Source organism: Pteropus medius, unplaced genomic scaffold (genome assembly GCF_902729225.1).
Source record: "Pteropus medius unplaced genomic scaffold, Ma_sr-lr_union100, whole genome shotgun sequence".
NCBI classification, from domain to species: Eukaryota; Metazoa; Chordata; class Mammalia; order Chiroptera; family Pteropodidae; genus Pteropus; species Pteropus medius.
The window spans coordinates 19,175,611-19,193,583 of NW_024351729.1; the positions used below are offsets into that span (position 1 = coordinate 19,175,611).

At 33.6% G+C, this 17,973-nt stretch overlaps 1 protein-coding gene and 2 pseudogenes across 1 annotated transcript in view; all 3 read left to right on the forward strand.

Moving 5' to 3' along the window:
- The window catches only part of LOC120587738 (sperm-associated antigen 16 protein-like), a 448,498-nt gene that overhangs the window by 267,152 nt on the left and 163,373 nt on the right, over positions 1 to 17,973 (forward strand). The gene's annotated exons all lie outside the window — the stretch shown is intronic.
- Positions 6,464 to 6,582, forward strand: LOC120587935 (uncharacterized; annotated as a pseudogene).
- LOC120587783 (uncharacterized) lies at positions 10,047 to 10,165 on the forward strand (annotated as a pseudogene).

Genomic DNA, 17,973 nt, shown 5'->3' on the forward strand with positions numbered 1-17,973 from the left:
ATTCTATTTAAAAAAGTAAATTGAAGCAATAGATATGAATCTGCAGGTAACTGGGAAACTGTAAATTAAATTGTTCCACATTCAATATGCTATATGTGCCATCAGATTTTTATTTGTAAAGAAAAGGATCCTGTAGCTGTGTAAGGAGCAGGAGAAAAAAGATGAGCATTTCTGTGAAGTTAACTATATAATTATCCATTACTGTTCCCATGGACTCGGTTTAATTTGAAGTTTTGATTACTGTGCTTTATTCTATTATCCTTTCACTATGCTTTTCCTAGTGTTTGATTTGCTCCTTCATCCATGCTGCATTAGGAAACATTTACCCTCACCAAACTTTCATTGTAACAATGATGTTTCTGCTGCTTCTGCTTCTTTCTCTTTTATCTACTTCTTTCCTCTTCCTCTTCCTCTCACTTCTTAGCTCCCTTCTCTCCATCTGACCCTCTCCCTTCTTTTTCTTCTTCCTAATGTACAAAAAGCTGAGTTGATCATACTTCTCAGCATTAATTGACAATAATCATCAGGTTTTATTATTTTTTCGATGAGGGAATTCCCTATCCCTACTGTCATTCCCTCCAGGGAAGTTTTTAAATGTCTCTGATATGTTTTCTAGATTTGCAGATTATGTTTGAAGAATATACAGAATTATTTTGTCTGTGTATATATATAAGAACTTCTAAAAACTATGTTTGTTATACATTCTATTCAGGTTCTTGATTTTTCATTCTATACTATGTTAACTTTTACCTGTGTCAATATACGTCTTTTAGGTTTATCAGTTCTGTCTACTGGTGGTTTTCCATTTTATTTATGTTATCATTTATCCATTGTGCTAGCAATGAGCACCTAAGTTCTCTGTTAGCTCCTGCTTCTTCACTATATGCTGCACTAAGCATCCTCATCTATGGCTTCTGTGAGAGTTTATCCATGATATATACCCAGGGTGAACTTTTTGTGTTTAGGGTGGACTTTCTGTGCCATAGAGTGTATATTATTTCATTTCACTGAGTACTGTCACATTGCTCTTTAGGATTACTATATGAGTTTAGTCTTTCCAGAAATCTCATTATCAACAATGATGGTTCTATAGACTAAATTGTGACCCCTCCAAAAAAAATTTATCCACATATACAGAGACACTTTGACATTGTTAATATTTAGAGATGCTTAGCTTTTACTACTATCAGACTGACAGCAATGTTTTATGATTAAATTAGTTTGTTTTTGTTTTTAAGAATCTTCTTAATGGTATTTGCATCTCTATGAGCTTACATGTGAAAAGTGTTTTTATGTTAAGAGAAAAATTATGTTAGTGAACTTTGGAGTATTTTTCTAGGCATTCAGGAACTGGGGAACAATGGGAAAGAGTGTTTAGAGAACTCATCTCAATATGGGAGTCCTTTTAGTAATAATACTTTACATTTGTATAGCAATTCATTTATTTTAATATCATTTGTTTCGCCAGCAGATTTTTTAATTCTTAGTCCTCTGAGTTTTTCATTATCAAAAATGACTTCTCTTTTAAAATGTTTTACACTGATTTTTTGTTGTTGTTGTTGTTTCTTTGTTTGCTGTAGTTGGCATTCAGTTCGTTTCGAGATAGTTGAACTAGGTCATATTTCTAGATTTGTTACCTTCATTCTTCGGTGTAGATCCAAAACATCCTGTAACTTTTCTTTGTTTTTGTTTTTGTTTTTCTTCCTTAAATTGTAGTCTCAATTAAATATTGATACTCATAAGGAAGCCTTGATCCAGCTTTGGAGTTTGGAACAACCAATTGATCATAATGCAATGAAACTGTGTTGATAGTAGTACTCAATAGCCCCATCATATCTCAGTCAACCAGATAAAAATATCACCCTACTATTTTCAGTAATGAAAGTATGACTTGTGTTAACAAAGCCACATTTGCTACGATTCCAAGTCAATTAGCTTTCTCATGTGATAAAATTATCAGAGATTCTCATTTTGTGTTGAATGGTAAAATAGAGCATTAGTCACACTAATTATAAAATAATCCTCAAAAATAATTCAAAAGGGGATATTTGAACACCAGTCATGAAAAGATAATAACAGAAGACAATTTGAAAATAAATTAAATGTGTAAGCATAAGGTATGATTGAATATCTCCTATAGGGGAATACCATGTGAGCATTAAAATGTCATAAGTGTGTATATGATGAAGCACAAAGATAAATTTTCATGATACATGGTGAAGATAAATGTAGTGACAAAACAGAGTATAGGACATGATTTCACAAAGAGTGGATGGATGGATAGATGGATAGATAGATAGATAGATAGATAGATAGATAGATAGATAGATAATAAGCATGCAGGCCGATCAGCAGATGGATGTTGTACTATTCGTCTTTCACTGGCTCTGTCCCTCCATTCATCCATTTTTGTTCTTCTCTGCCCTCCCCTATTCTCTGGGAAAGCTGACTTGCCCTTGACTTATGTTTAGAATTGACCAATGAAAGGCACTGATAGGAGAGGAGAAGGCAGGAGGAGAGGTTGGAGCATATATTCTGTCTGTTCCCGCCTTGGATGCATTTTTGGTGATGGCTACCTTACTTGATGGCTATAGCTCTTGTCAGGCAGCTCTGCTTCTATGGGTTTAGTTCTTAGCCAGGTTTCACTTAGGTCATTTCTACTCTTCTGGCCTAGTATAGGTTAACAACTTCCTAATACTCCTAATTAATGTATTTATTTCTTCCTTTATTTTCTCCCCTCTGTAAATAGTCCCTGCATTAATAAGCCTCTAAAATTTCCATCTGACTGTGTGCTCTTTGTTTTCTGCCTGGACCCTGACTGAAAGAGATGCACATAAAACACTTGGCATTATGGTCACCGAAATGTGTATAGGCATTCTCTTTGAGGTGTATTCCCTATGTTCTAAATTTTCTAAACAAAATACGTAATAAATTTGAATATAAATAAAATAAAGTAAAAAAAAAACAACCTATATTCCTATACATACATGAAAGAAAAAAATAGCACACAAATAAATAATGCTGGTATCTTTTAAGCTTCCTATTGTGGTTGGCTAGATTAACCCTAATGATCCCCTACAAGCAACCTGAAGTCCTGCCTATCTCCTCCCAAAAAGAGCCAGAAAGAAAGAAGCAGAAAGACAGATGAAGATTCATCTGAAGCCAAATGAAAGATGGCCTTTATATGTAGGAGAGGTTAACACTTAATCCCTCAAGTCTTCACTTTTGCATGGAGGGAAGGGACCTAGAATATTTGTAGCCCCTCTCTACTCCATTTTTCCCTCCCTCCTTCCACCCTTTGTGAAAGTGGAGTTTTGCTTAACTAAAGAGTTGAAGAAGAACCAAGCAAGTCCCACTGAATAAATCCTCCAGTGACCTTTACCTTGGGAAAGTCTCCCCTCTGATCACATTCATCACTTTCAGCGAACTACTCCAATAGCAGAAGCCTGAGTCTTTGCAAGTCTGCCAATAATTGGCCGGGCAGGGTTAATTAACTGTGGGAACTGTTAGGACACTGATGAGCCTGCATATTTATATTTTAAATTAACCCTTATCATATTAAAGGTGGTATTTTGATCTCTATCCCTATAATTCCTGTGTCTATTCTCTAGTGGTTCCAAAATAGAACAGGAAAGGAAAGAGCATTTTATTGGTGCTGTCAAACCACAGTAGCATTTAGATTCCTTTATTATGCCCACATGAGGCATTATTTTTAATCTGTACATTTTTTATTCTAAATGTTTTATGTGATCATGGCCGACATTTTTAAGAAAGCAATATGGAAAATACATAAAAGAAAAATAAATCACATGAAATCATACAAATTATAGTTTAAAATTTTATATTTCTTGAACTCTATGTAAACTTACTGTATAATTATATATGATATAAAGTTACTGTATGTTACTAAATATTGTGTGGGTCCCAGGCCTGGCAGTTCCCAGGTCTGGCTGTGATCCAGGCTCACAGCTCAGAATAGGACCCCAGATTTAGAATGTTACATTAGTGTAGTAGGGCACCTGCACCTAAAATATGTGAACGTACTTCAGTTTATTGTATCACGCATGTGTGGCTGAATGCCACTATTGTACTCTGCTATGTGTGGAGCCATACGGTCCCCTGGAGAGCAGAAGGGGAGCACAAGAAAGGGAGCGGAAGAAAACTAGAGCAGATATGCGCTCCCCACAATAAAGTTGGTGACCGCCGTTTCATCCTCCTGTTGGCCACTTGTGCATTCTTTCAACTGGCGTCTCACCATCTAAACCTTCCCTTCTTGATCAGCTCAGTACTGACATATTGTAAAAATACTATATGTTACTAAGTATAGTTAAATATATATAAACACAATATAGTGTTTTTACACTTTATATTTATATCCTAATCTGACACATCTAACCTTATATCTTACAGTATTCTAATAATACAGTATTTTACACTTTATATTGGGCCTTTTTTCATTTTAATTAATGTCAGAGACAATAGAGCAGTTAAGAACAATAGCCTCCCGAGTGACACTGGTTGATTTTGAATCCAATTCTCCCACTTATTAGGTCTTTAACTTAGGACACATTTCTGAATGTTTCTATGCCTAAATTTCCACCTCTGTGAAGTGAGAATAACAAAACAATACCTGTTATATTTTCGTAAACATTATGAAATAATCTATATAAATATGGTGGAAAGGCTTAAATCTCTGCTCTCCCATGTGTGCATTCTAATGAGAGAAACAGAGAATTAACTCTTTATCTCTGTTTCTCTCTCTCTGTCTCTGAAACACAATCTCAAACATACATTATGAGAGTGTATATGTGTGTGTATATGTGTGTGCATATATATGTATATTTAATATACATAATATAGTTATGTTCTATAAATAGATTTATATATAACATATATCTAAATTAAAAGTTTCACAAAACAATATTCTTAGTACATGTGATGCACTCTGATATTTTCTGTAATATTATTTTTAATTATGTACTACATTCGCTTTCCTGACCTAGTTATTGGTTTCTAGTTGCAATGTGGAAAATCCTGTTCTAGCAGATCCCTCAGGCCAGTGTCTATAACCCCTCCAGATGCATGGCACTCTTCTGTCATGCTGATAATTCTTTGTATCAAGTTCATATAAGGAGTGGTAGTTTGATTTGCCTCTTTATTTATTATTTACTCTGTGTGGCTTGTGATGGAGTTGACTTGAGGAAATGTATGCTGAGTTAATTGCCTGAGAAAAAAGGGAAACAAGCTCCCCAGGAAGGTTCAGACCCCCAATATGAGCAAACCTCTACAGGGTGTATTGCTACCTGTGGTAAATCAAAACCTAGGCAGCCTGAGCATGTCGGTACACCAAATCCAGCTACTTCACCAGAACAGTTTTTCCTTTGGGATACTATATTAATCATTTTATGTCATTTTTAAAAACTAAATAATAATGACTTTGTAAGCTCTGTTTGAATTTTTTCTGTTAGTGTTTCTAGAAACATCTGTCATTTTATAGGATAGAACATTGACTAAATTCTCAGATGAAATAAGGTGCTTAGAAAATAACTTGCAAATATCATGCAAGTCATAATTTGATAATCCTTGGACATTTATGATTATATTGTAAAAATCATTTCTTAAACTATAATAATATCTGAAATGTAAATTATTCTATTTATTCGTTGCTGACCAATATAATTTAATTCTATGCCACTTTAACTCTTCATTTTGTATTAAGAAAGAACAGGTTCATAATTTGACTCTTTTATCTTAAAGTCGTAAATTTCATTTTAAAGTGTTGAGCTTAGAAATAAATTGGTGAATGTCTATTTTAACTTTCTTTTGAGAATTTCCATCCCAAATGCCAGGCAGTATTTTGCATTTTGGTCATTTTTCTTTTTTGAGATAATGAAGGTGGGGACTCTTTACAACTGCAGGCAATTGCTTTGAGCTCTAAGCACTTTGAAGAGATTAGCCCCATTGATATTCTCTTCATTTTTTTGGAGAGAAATATTGAATTCCCTTGATTATCAGAAGACATACAGCTATTGAATAGAAACTGCTTTTGTCTAGCAGATAGTATGATACTGAATATTCTCTTCTCAAAGACATATATACAACATTAGAACATTCTGTAAAATGATTGGGAGTTTTATTACACTGACTTGTTAATGTTGTCGGAAACTACAAACTTAAATTTGGTAACATCTTTCTGGAAAATATCCTTAAAGGAGTTTGAATCTGGATTGTACTGTTATTAAGTGAGCCAACTTGGTAATGAGCAAGTTAATTATCCTTGGGATAAAAAGAAGGTGGGGGAAATGGCATGATTTCTGCCAGCAATACAATAATACAATGAAAAATATACAAATGAACTATTTGAAGGTCTGTCTACCTAGTAAAACTTAACTGGACAGCGACCTGTGTCTTCCGTGTGAGTTCAGTCAAGGTATCTTTCTTTGATTTAAAAATTTTCCACTTTGTCTATGGCCATGCTACCCCGAACAAGCCCGATCCTGTCTGATCTTGGAAACTAAGCAGGGTTGGGCCTGGTTAGTACTTGGATGGGAGACCACCTAGGAAGACCTGGTGCTGTAGGCGTAAAAAATAAAAAATAAGGGATTATAAGCCAATAAGGTCCTTGCAATCTGTGAGGTCAACCAAGAATTGCCTCACCTAAAAAATAAAAAAATTTAAAAATTTAAAAATAAAAATAAAAAAATAAAAATGTTCCACTTTTCTAGAACTCAGATAAAGCCTTATTAATAATATAAGTTTTATGCCAGGTGACTCCACATGCATTATGTTGTTCAGAGAGATTCAGTTACCAAAATCTCAATTCAAATGACTTTCTGTCATTAAAAACAAGTCTTCTGTGGGAGAGAGGTATAAACATATATTATATATAAGAATATTATAAAATACATATGATGTATATATCACACACACACACACACACACGCACACACACACACACACACATTTATACAGTTTTAATTCCAGTGTTGTAGTTCTATCTAGTGTCTGGCTTAAATACAAGAGCTTCATCTACTGATTAGCTTGCTCCTGCAGGCAATCAGTTAGATACTGAAACGTTTTGAAGGTCATCTCATCCTTCCCTTTCTGAAAGCATCCCTTGAAGTTTAACAGCTTAGCATGTTTCTGTTGCCTTTGTGTTCCTTGCTCTGTTATACATACATAAAAAGGGATATTACTTGTATTCAGAGAAGGTAATAAAAACGTGTGATTTAGAAAATAAGGTTATCATCAAATAAGCCTTTTATTTATACTATTCAGACTGTCTGTCTTTAGGATATCACAAGTATTGATCAGTTTCAGGTCAACTGGATATGTGAAATAGAAGTGACATGCATTAAGCTCATGATTATATCTTATGTATTTGATTACGTGATGCACTGCTATAACCCCCCTTTTTTTTTACTGCATGTGCGTTTGAGATAATCTAGCTGTGCAAACTCTAAGAGCCAGTTTACTAGGAAAGAAACTGTCATATAATTTTAGACATTTCTCTGGTGTTATAAATTAAAAACTACTACCATCTCCATTCCTACAACTTCATAATTCCTCAATTTCACCCTGGGTGAAATTCCTCACCCTGGGCGAGCTCCCATGTGTCACTGGGATAGAGTAATAGGGATGGATGGGTGTGAGATTTCCTGAAAGATGTCGAGGGTCAGAAACTTTATCTTCTGCCTTTGTCTCCAACACCACTTCACAGGGGCTCTATGTTCTGTGACTCCTTAGCCCTTGAAACTAGTGTCAATGAGATTTTTCCAAGATTAATACATCTTTCAAGGAACTAAGATATGGTAAGAAAATTCTAATCTACAGGTTCGGTCACTGTTTCTTAGGGCCACTGATTTAGTTATGTTGGACCTTAATTATGATGGGAAAAACTTGGAAGACTAGTTTTGGGCTCATATACATTGAGATAGATTGTTCATAAGTGCTTAGAATCTCAAAGCTCTTCTTTTAGAGTGTACTTTTCTCTAATTTACAAAATGTGTTTTGTTCTTTTGTTGCACTTTGGTGATTTATTTGCATTTCCCTTGTACAATTATTTCAGTAAATATTTGTTGGTTGATATCTACAAAGAAAACGTTTATTGAGGGCCTTTAACTCTAGCCATTTTCAGTGCATTTTTGTGAGCTTTTCAGATGGTTTTTGAAAACTGCTCATTAAACTCTTCTAAAGCTTAAATTTGAGCATATTTTTTCAGCAATTTTGACTTGCTTTTAAAGGAGAACTTTGGCTCCGTTAGATGCTAAAATGAAAGAGCTCCCAATGACCAAAGCTGAAATAATTTGATCATCAAAATAAATAATGATAGCATTATATTATAATCCAAATAATATAATAAATTTCCATGAGTTCACACTGATGTAAACAAATGCTTGAATAAATAAATAAATAGAAGAAATGACCATTCTTTACAGAATAATTTCAATTAATGATGTAGAAAAAATTAAAGAAAGAGAAAATCACCATTAGAATAGAGTGTACTGGTACATCAGCTCTACTCCTATGTTGTAAAAGAATTTTATCTTGTTCCATAGATTCAGTGGTTCCATAAATTGCTAGTTGAAGAATCAGATTTGAAAATATTGATTTGCAACTGATATCAAGTGTTACTGAAGTTCTTTAAGAACAATCAATCAATAAATATTATATCTTAAAGTGAAAAATTATTAATGTTGAAAAAATGTAGTTTGTGTTATTTGCATGAATTAATATGATGATAGGTGATGAAAAATCAATGAAAAAAATCAGTAGCTTAACACAAAAATGCTAACTCCTAACTCACATTAAAGTAATGGGAGGAGGCCATTCCTCCATGCAGATGTGGCCCAGGATGGCAAAGCCTCTTCCACTTCCAGCACGCAGTTTTAGAGATCACTGTCAGTGTCAACATCTAGCCAACAGACAAGAGAAGAAAAAAATGGAAAGCATCCTCCCTAAACCACCTTTGCACAGATATAAAATAAACCTTTTCTACTACCAGGGCTAGTTGCTAGATAGTTATCCCTTGAACATGAATATAAGGTTGAAAAATTATAGGCTAGACCTAAGGAAAATTGTAAAAATTACAATGAAAAAATTCTCCAAACAGATCTTAATATACCCCTCTTATCAGTTCACTCTACCCTGTAGTTGTAGTTTTTCGACTAAGCTACTGAGTTGTCTTTCAAAGGTTTATTTTAGCAAATGGCTATTCCGTCCATGCACAAAGAAAGTGAAATAACCCTATAATTTTGTGGATTTTTTTAAAGGTAAGCTAACAAAAAGATTCCTCTTCTTTTCCTTTGATTCCAAAGAATGTACAGTTTTATATTCTTTTCAATAAGACAATCTTCCCTGAATTTTTATTCATGTCTCATATAGCAATAGAAGTACAGAAATGGTCAATTTTTTTTTTTTAAAGCTTCCTGGACTTTCTCATTCTCCCCTGAGATTCTCTAGTAGGATTTATTGTGTGTGTGTTTATACATATGTGTTTTTTTTTTTTAAGAATTTTTACCAAAAGAAAAAAAAAAAACATGTTTTTGTGAAGTTACAATTGTTTTTCTAGACATTAGTAGCAGATTCCTGGTTAGAATTTTGTGCTAGATTATTTTTAATTTCTATTTGTGGAAACTTTTATTTATTTACAATTAGTATTAAACCCTAACTCTAGGAATGTTCATTAATATAGAATAATTATTAGAAAATTGATTAAGGTCTAATTTCAAGGATAACATTTGCTCCAATAGTGGCAACTCCCAGTATGTGAGTATTATATTTATACAAAACTAAAATCCTCTTTCTTGCCAAGGGATATGAGATTATGGGCCTCCTAGACATCTTTACCCTATTTCTTGCAGAAAGGAGCATCATTCATACCATGGTTTAAGCTCAAAACCTCTGAATTTTCTCTCTTTTGTCTTAACATATGGAGTATTAACAAGTGCTATTTTGCTTGAGAAAGAGCTGCACAATCTCCTTCCCTAGAAATGTCTTTAACAAGACTTACCTGGTCATGGCAGTTCCTTCTTTAAAATCCTTGATACTACAGCCATGACACCCTGAACAAGCCCGATCCCGTCTGATCTTGGAAACTAAGCAGGGTCAGGCCTGGTTAGTACTTGGATGGAAGACCACCTAGGAAGACCAGGTGCTGTAGGCAGAAACAAATTAAAAAATAAGGGATTGTAAACTGACAAGGTCCTTGCAATCTATGAGGTCAACCAAGGGTTGCCTCGCCTAAAAATAAATAAATAAAAAATAAAAAGATAAAATCCTTGATGGGAGCTACTGTCCTAACAGCCATTTCTTTAGCATTACAGGCACTGTCAGGATTCTACATCTTTGCTCTGTGAACCCCTGTCTTCTTTTCCGCCTGGAAAACCCTTATCTGAATGTTCTATTCAGATATCACTTTTTCTAATATTGCTTCTACTTTTCAACTCCAGTCCCTCAAGCAGAATAAATTCCTTTCTAATCTATGTTCTCATTGCACTTCGTATGGATCTTTATTGCATATGAAATTGCATTAGAATTAATTTATGTTTCACCTGCCGTCTCCCTTGAAGTACTGAATTCCCGAAGAAAGACACACGTATTCACCTTTGTCTCCCACACCTTTGACATTGTGCCTGGTTTATTGCTGGTGTTCAATAAATGTTTATGGAATTACTTTGAAGTTAATTTTATGCTGAAATAGATGTGGTTAAAGCAGAAGGAATTCTGGAGCTATCTTTGGCCTGAGATATTTGCATGTAATAATTAAATTTACATTTAATAACTAGATTATATAGTTTATAATCTGGATTACAAAATCTAAAACACAAAGACACTGATTCTTCAATGTCAGAGATCCTCACTTAGCCTTCCCTACATAGAAATGGACATTTTTGTACCTCAGAAAGTCGAATCACTGGGAAAACAATAAAAATTATGCCAAAGGCTTTTTGTCAAAAAAAAAAGAAAAAAAACTGCTTATATTATACAAGTCATTATATGTTCTTTCCAGTTTGGGTTGATGTGTGTATAGTATGACTAAATATTAGTATTGTGGTTTATTGAGTATTGATAGTACTTCTGTTCAGGTCAAATTTACAAATTAATGAAGTTTACAATAATTAATAAAAACTAAATTTTTTCATATAGTCGGAAAATTAATATGATTTAAAAATAATATCCTAATTGTAGAGAAATGTTCAAGATAAAATTTAAGTTAAAAAAGTAATCTACAGATATATGTGTGTCTCCCAACTTTGTAATACATATATACATAAATATATAATCATAATATATATGTAAAATATATATCATATATACTGAAGTATATATATTTGCATATATACACATTCAGAAGAAATTGAGAGAAAATGTAGGTGGTTATCTTTTCTAAATTTTCTATAATTTTTTTACCCCCAAAAATCTTATTTAAAAATGTTATTAAATCTAATATGATTATACGTAATTAGAATATCTTTGAAATAAAACATTCTTGTTTAACTAAATTATCTTTCTTTAGACAGGAGATGTTAGATTTCTACAAACACTGTGGTATATTTTTATAATAAACTAATCTAGGAAATTAGAATGTAGAAGTCTTGAGGTTGCTACATTATATAGTTTGTAAAATAATGGAAGTGATGATAATCAGCGTAGAAAACTGCATAAAAAAATTGGAAACAGATGTTAATACACAGGTGGTTGAACAAAAAATAATATAGCCGTGGTTCAGCAGTCTTGTGTTAAAGGAACATCTGGATGTGTATGTTTTATCCCTAAGCTAAAACTTGCTAACAAGAAATAAAAATCAAGAAATTTCTTGAGTGAATAGAGTTGAATCAAAAAGTAAACCTTAAGATGATCTTTAAGTCCGTATTGCTTTTGAATGCCTATAAAGTAATGAGGCATTCATGAAAATATGTTGCTAACAAATTTAGATATGTCACATGTGCACATATAACTAAGTTTATTTTGTAGCACACACGGGTTGTTTTTTTTTTTTTTAATATTAAAGTAACATTTCTAATTTCTAATACCCAATATCTGAAGCTAAATATTCTTTCACAAACATTTTGATTATTTTTATTAATAAAAAACATTTTCTGGAAATGCATTCTTCTAAAAGTCCTTCTAGAATACTCTTTATTATATGTAATATTAAATAAAAGAACAGCTGTGTCCATCATATAGTGGAATGTTTATAAAGTTTTCATTTGACTTATGAACATTTCTTTTACAAACTAAGATGGCCTGCTGTGCAAACTTTCTTGAGCTTCCAACAAAACAAATAATAAGTCTGTCAAGGACGAGAAGACATTACAGTTGTCATCTGAATAATGAAGATATTTTCAAGCTCCAGTCACATGCTTACTACTAGAAACATTTAGTAAAACAAAAGTTAAGTGTATAAGGCCAAAAAAAAAAGTCATCTAGTTTTTAAGAGTTCGTCGTAATAGTACTTGGTCTTCACCATTTGCAAAATTAGAAAAAAAAGATGGACCTGCATTTAAAAAGTACCTATTCTCTGATAATGCATATTACAGCCTGCATTGTTTCCATTGAGTTTTGTGCTACACCTTTGTATAATTATTTTTCCTATTTAGCCATAATATTGTGAGTGTATGAAATGGGCAATATGTCAAAAATAATTAGGCCCCATAGTGTTGAAACCCCAGTGGATAAACAGCTTCTTTTATAGAAGCAACTCATTACCTGTAGACCTGTCAATTTTACTTAGCAAAGACCATCTGTTTGCAGCCACCTCTTTTCCCAAAGGAGCAATTTCTCTTCCATGAAGAACTGTTCCGGGATGTCAAAATACCATTTTCCACAAAATGGCCTCTCTTGTCTTCTCCACTTCTTTCTGTTCCTTCTAAACTGGGCTGCTTATTATGGAACCAGCAAAGGTGGTACTAGATAATTTAAAAGGTAAAATAAAATAAATCTGATAGACAATGCCCTTTAGAGAACTGGTATATTATAAATGTGCTCAGATGGATTTATGGCTACATGGAGCTCTATTATGGACAATTATCAGAATATTTACATGCACTTTTGACTCTGGTGTTCTCAGTAGCAGTAAGCCAGCTGGCATTTGTCAATCACATAAAACTGTTATATTTTAATTTCAACTTAGTTGGAAACAAGGAACATTATGACTAAAAAATGGTTTTATATACCTAGAATTTAACAGTTTGGTTTTATTATCATTTTTCAGAAAAATATGTAATTGGTGTTTGGATACTTTAGATGAGTTAGCAGTTATTCTAACAGGAAGAGACAGTCAATTTTCTCTAAATCCCCCTAGATAAATAGCATAGATATATATAAAGCTGTACAGATAAATATTGTTCTACATCCTTCATCCACCATTTCATGACAAACCAATATCAGCTTTACTAAAGATGAGGATGCATATTATAAAAGCACTACCAGCTACAGTACTTGCCTACATTTGGAGAGTAATTTAGAAGGAGATACTTGGAGTTTACCCAGCAGTCTATACTTGAGTTTATATGTTTTGCACACATATCAAGGGAAGAATAAAACAGGCCTGACATTTCTGCATATTTCAAAGAATTTAAGAGAGTTGTCCAGAGCAGAGTGGGAATATTTTTTTCTAATCCTCTTTTCTCATATGATGCCATGGTGGTCTGCAGGAAGTGAACAAGTAGTGGCTGCTGTATCTCAGTATAAAAGGACAGTTGACCATAAAAAGAACCCAGAACTCAGAATTAGTACTAGAATTAGAATTAGAATTATTAGAATTAGAATTAGAATTAGAATTATTATAACCCCTGGAATAGCATTCAGAGTTCAGCTATTCCCAAAATAAGTTTTAATAAATAGATTGTAATGTCTTATACCTAATGACAGTTTTTTGGAATAATTAATAACTCAGGCTGAGTGCGAAAGTTCTGATACTAGCCCAATGCAAAATGACCTTTGACCTTTGCCTAGTTTAAAACTCAAGCCAAACCTACCTGAGGCCACTTTTGGCCTTGAATGGATTGCATTTAAAATCTGTGTTCTCTCAGTCATCCCTTGTTGGTTTAATTACCAGTTTTATTAAAAATACAAATATTTCGTGCTATCCAAAGGGAAAGAAGACTTCTGGATAATTTTCTTAGTTTATGTATTTCAAGTAAACTTAGAAATAATTTTACAAAACATGACTGAAATATTGTTCAAAAGGCATTAAATTAGCAATAGAGTATAGGTTAACAGAGAACATCTGAGAAAGAGGAAAAACAATAAATGAGAGCAGACATAACAAAGGACTATCTAAAATAAGAAATGTGATTTTTATACTTTGAATTTATGTGCGCGTAACACCTCTCTCCATAATACTAAGCTGACAGAAGCATGTCAACCTAACATGATATAATGAGTACAGAGAAGGAAGGGGGGTTGTCATACTTCTTGGCTAATGGTAATAATACAAAACAGAGGCCTCTGATTTGAAATGGCAGAAAATATCACTTGCTTCTCTCTATCAGGGTGACCTCAAGGAGGCTTTTAACATAACTTTCTGTTTTATAAGCAATCTTTTTTCTCATTTTCTGACTCTGATGGCTACCAGTGCTGCTGCATGAACACAGTGAGGAAACATAGCAGAGGAGCATGTAAAACTTCTCGAGGCATGCACGTTCTCTGTAAAGGGCACGCGAATTGCCAGAGCATGGCTCTAGCTCCACATACTCTTTCGTCTTTTCTTCCCTCACTTTTACTTCCTTCTTTATATATCTAGGTTTAAATTTTATACAATAAAAAGCCTTATAATTATCTACCATTGTCATTTCCATAACATGTAAAATTGTATATTTTAGTCCAGGCAAGTACCCAGTAGTCAAACAGATGTGTTTAATTTTTACATTAATATATAAATAAGAAGAAATAACTAAAAGTTGGTTCTGATCTAGTCAAGGTTATGACCCAAAGCTTTTCTGATTGGCATGCCTCTTGCATCACAGTGACTTGAAGTACATTTTTAAATGGCCCCTAAAATCACACTACATGCTATTAAATTCCACCTGCCACCAACAAACACTCCTCATACATATACAGAATCATTAAGAACAGGAAATGTTACAACGATTTAAAACCCTATGTTATCTCAGAAGTTTCATGGTCTTTAATCTTCTATATATTTCTCACTCGATTGATCATGAAGTAAAATGAACTGACAGTTTATCACTTTATTTCTCTTTCCTAACTTTGCTAGAGATGAAAAAAAAAAAACTATAACAAGAAGGGGGAAAAATTAAATTTAACAACCTAGACATATTTTACATTAGATAATAAGCTCTGTAGTTATTGGAAGTTTACTTATTTTATCATTCTTTTTTTGAGAGTATAAGTAATTCGTTTTCTCACTTTAAAAGTAAATATGCCAATGACTAGCAGTATACTAGACATTCACAAATATGGTCTATAACTTTTCAGAAAGTGTAATCTAAAATACATGTGAATAATTAACAGACTATTTAGCAGATAGACTTATGTGTGTACATTATACAACCAAGATTAAAAGATAATAAGCCTGTCTTGCAGTTCTTTCTTATGATCAATACAAGTGCCACACAATGACAAATGTGTGCATTACATATATGTATTTCATGATTAGGATGAAAAAGACTAGTTTCTCTTAACTTTCAATCTTTTTACAGCTACTGCATAATTGTGTAAGCTGTAAGGATGCAGATTTACAGGTTATATAAGTATTAATGTGATATATTGAGACCAAGACTGAACCATGTGTTCCGGTAGATTCTGTAATTTTCACACTTGCTTTGCATTTTAGTCATTTTAAGGAACTGATCTCTTTATAAGGTGCCAGGATCACATCACTATGTTGTACATAAATACCAGATCTATTGCCCAGATTCTTTCTAAACTTTTCTACAAAACTTTTGAGAAATGAATAAAATGTACACTTTAAAAATTATTTTATCACTGTGGCCATTGCTTGTGTACTTCTTATATCCCAGATGATCAGGAACTCTACAAGAAATCATAGCAATGAAGTGCCTGGCATACAGTAAATATTCAAATACTTGATGAGGAAATAAATGACTAAGCTTTGGTTATTTTCCTAATACAGCATGTTGGTGATAATCTCCAGTTTCATTATTCTTCCTCCTTCAAAAACATTATTTTATGTTTGTGGATGACCCATCTCTGTTGGAATTGCTGCCTGTTTCTCTCAAGTTGAAAATGTAAACACTTACTACATATTTTTCAACTGTGATTCTCTGAGTTCAGGCTTAATCATAAGCAGATCCATTTTTGTCTCCATGTGTTACTTAATTTTTTTTTTCTTGAGATTATGGTGCCCTAATATCAGAAAGGAATTCACTCAGGAACAAATAGTAGACTATCAAATGAAGAGATGTGTAAACAAATAGGAGTTACACTTCTCCTGTAGAGGAATTCTGCAGACAAAGTTACTAGTGTTGGTGTAGAGGCTCAACATGAGAGGTCATGCACCTCTGCAAGTCTCAGCCTTTCTGTCTAGGCTGTGTAGGGGAGAAGAACTTTTCCCTCTTCCCTTCTAGGTTCTTTGGTTAGTCTAATAATTAAATGTATAGATAGAATTTCAGGAGAAAACCAAATTTAACTTCATGTGTATGAGAGGCCATGCAAATATGAGACTCCAAAATGTGATCAAAACAGGCAGCCTTTATACCTTTTAGGCAAGGAAACAATCAATTGGTGAAGAATTGACAAGACAAAGGAGTTTGGGCTTCAGGTGGCAAATTAGTGAAGAAATAACAAGTTTTGTTTATATAATCTTCTCAGCCCTAAATTCCCTATCTGGTGATAAGGCTATCTGCTACCATCATGGTACAGAAGGGGTACCATTCACATGAGAAATTTATTTCCTGCTTTCAGGGGCACAAAGAAGTTCAGTGTCCTTCTTGCATTGGCTGTTTCTTAAGTAACTTAATTAGAAATAATATGCCAAAGTGGCATATTTTGGGGTAGCATATTCTGCTCTCCTTCAGCTGAAAGGTGGTTGCTGCAGCTCTAGGCTTGTTCAAGTCAAAAAAGAAGAGGGCCAAGGGGAGGCATGAGCAGCTTCTTATCCTTCGATAAAGAAAGCAAATTTCTCCTAGAGAAACCCTAACAGACTTTTGTTTATAGCTCATTGATTTGACCCTTATTCCACAGCAAGAAAGGAAGGCAGAGAAAAGAGTTGAGAGGATAGGTCAGCCCTTCACTCTTTCCTTACTTTTGTTCAGAAGCTGTCCTGGTCGTTCCTATCCCCTCCATCCATGAAGTGAGAGCTTGCAGTGTCACCTCTCAATGCCTAACGTTTTTAATATATATACTCTAAGAAATGGAGCCTTCTTGTCATTTCCCCAAGTGTACTTTTATAAAGCCCAAAAGTTTCATTGATCCTCTTTGGATAGAATCCCTGTCTGAAATTATAAGGGAATGATCACAACTGGCTGAGGTGAATTTAAGCTATATGAGTACCCCTCTTAGAACATTTGAGGGTTTCGACAAAAAAGCTGCCATATTATCTCAATAGATTTTAGGTCTATTCCCATTGTAAGTGTGGTGTTATTATGCAGTTACTTATAGTACAAATTCTTAAATGCTTACTTTCAATTTCTTAACTCGTCATGAACCAGTAACAAAAAAATGGATGTATCAGCATCAGTTTTGGAAACCCCATGTCCATAAAATAAATATGCTTGTACAGCAGTCCTCCCTTATCTGTAGGAGATACATTCCAAGATCCTCAGTGGATGCCTGAGACCACAGATAGTAATGCACCCTATATATACTGTGTTTTTTCTATACATACATACCTCTGATAAAGTTTAATTTATAAATTATGCACGGTAGGAGATAAACAACAGTAAAACAGAGCTATTAGAATAAACTGTAATAAGGATTGCGTGAATGCGGCATTTTAAGTAAAACAAGGGTTACGTGAGCACAAACGCTGCCATCGCCTGCGGT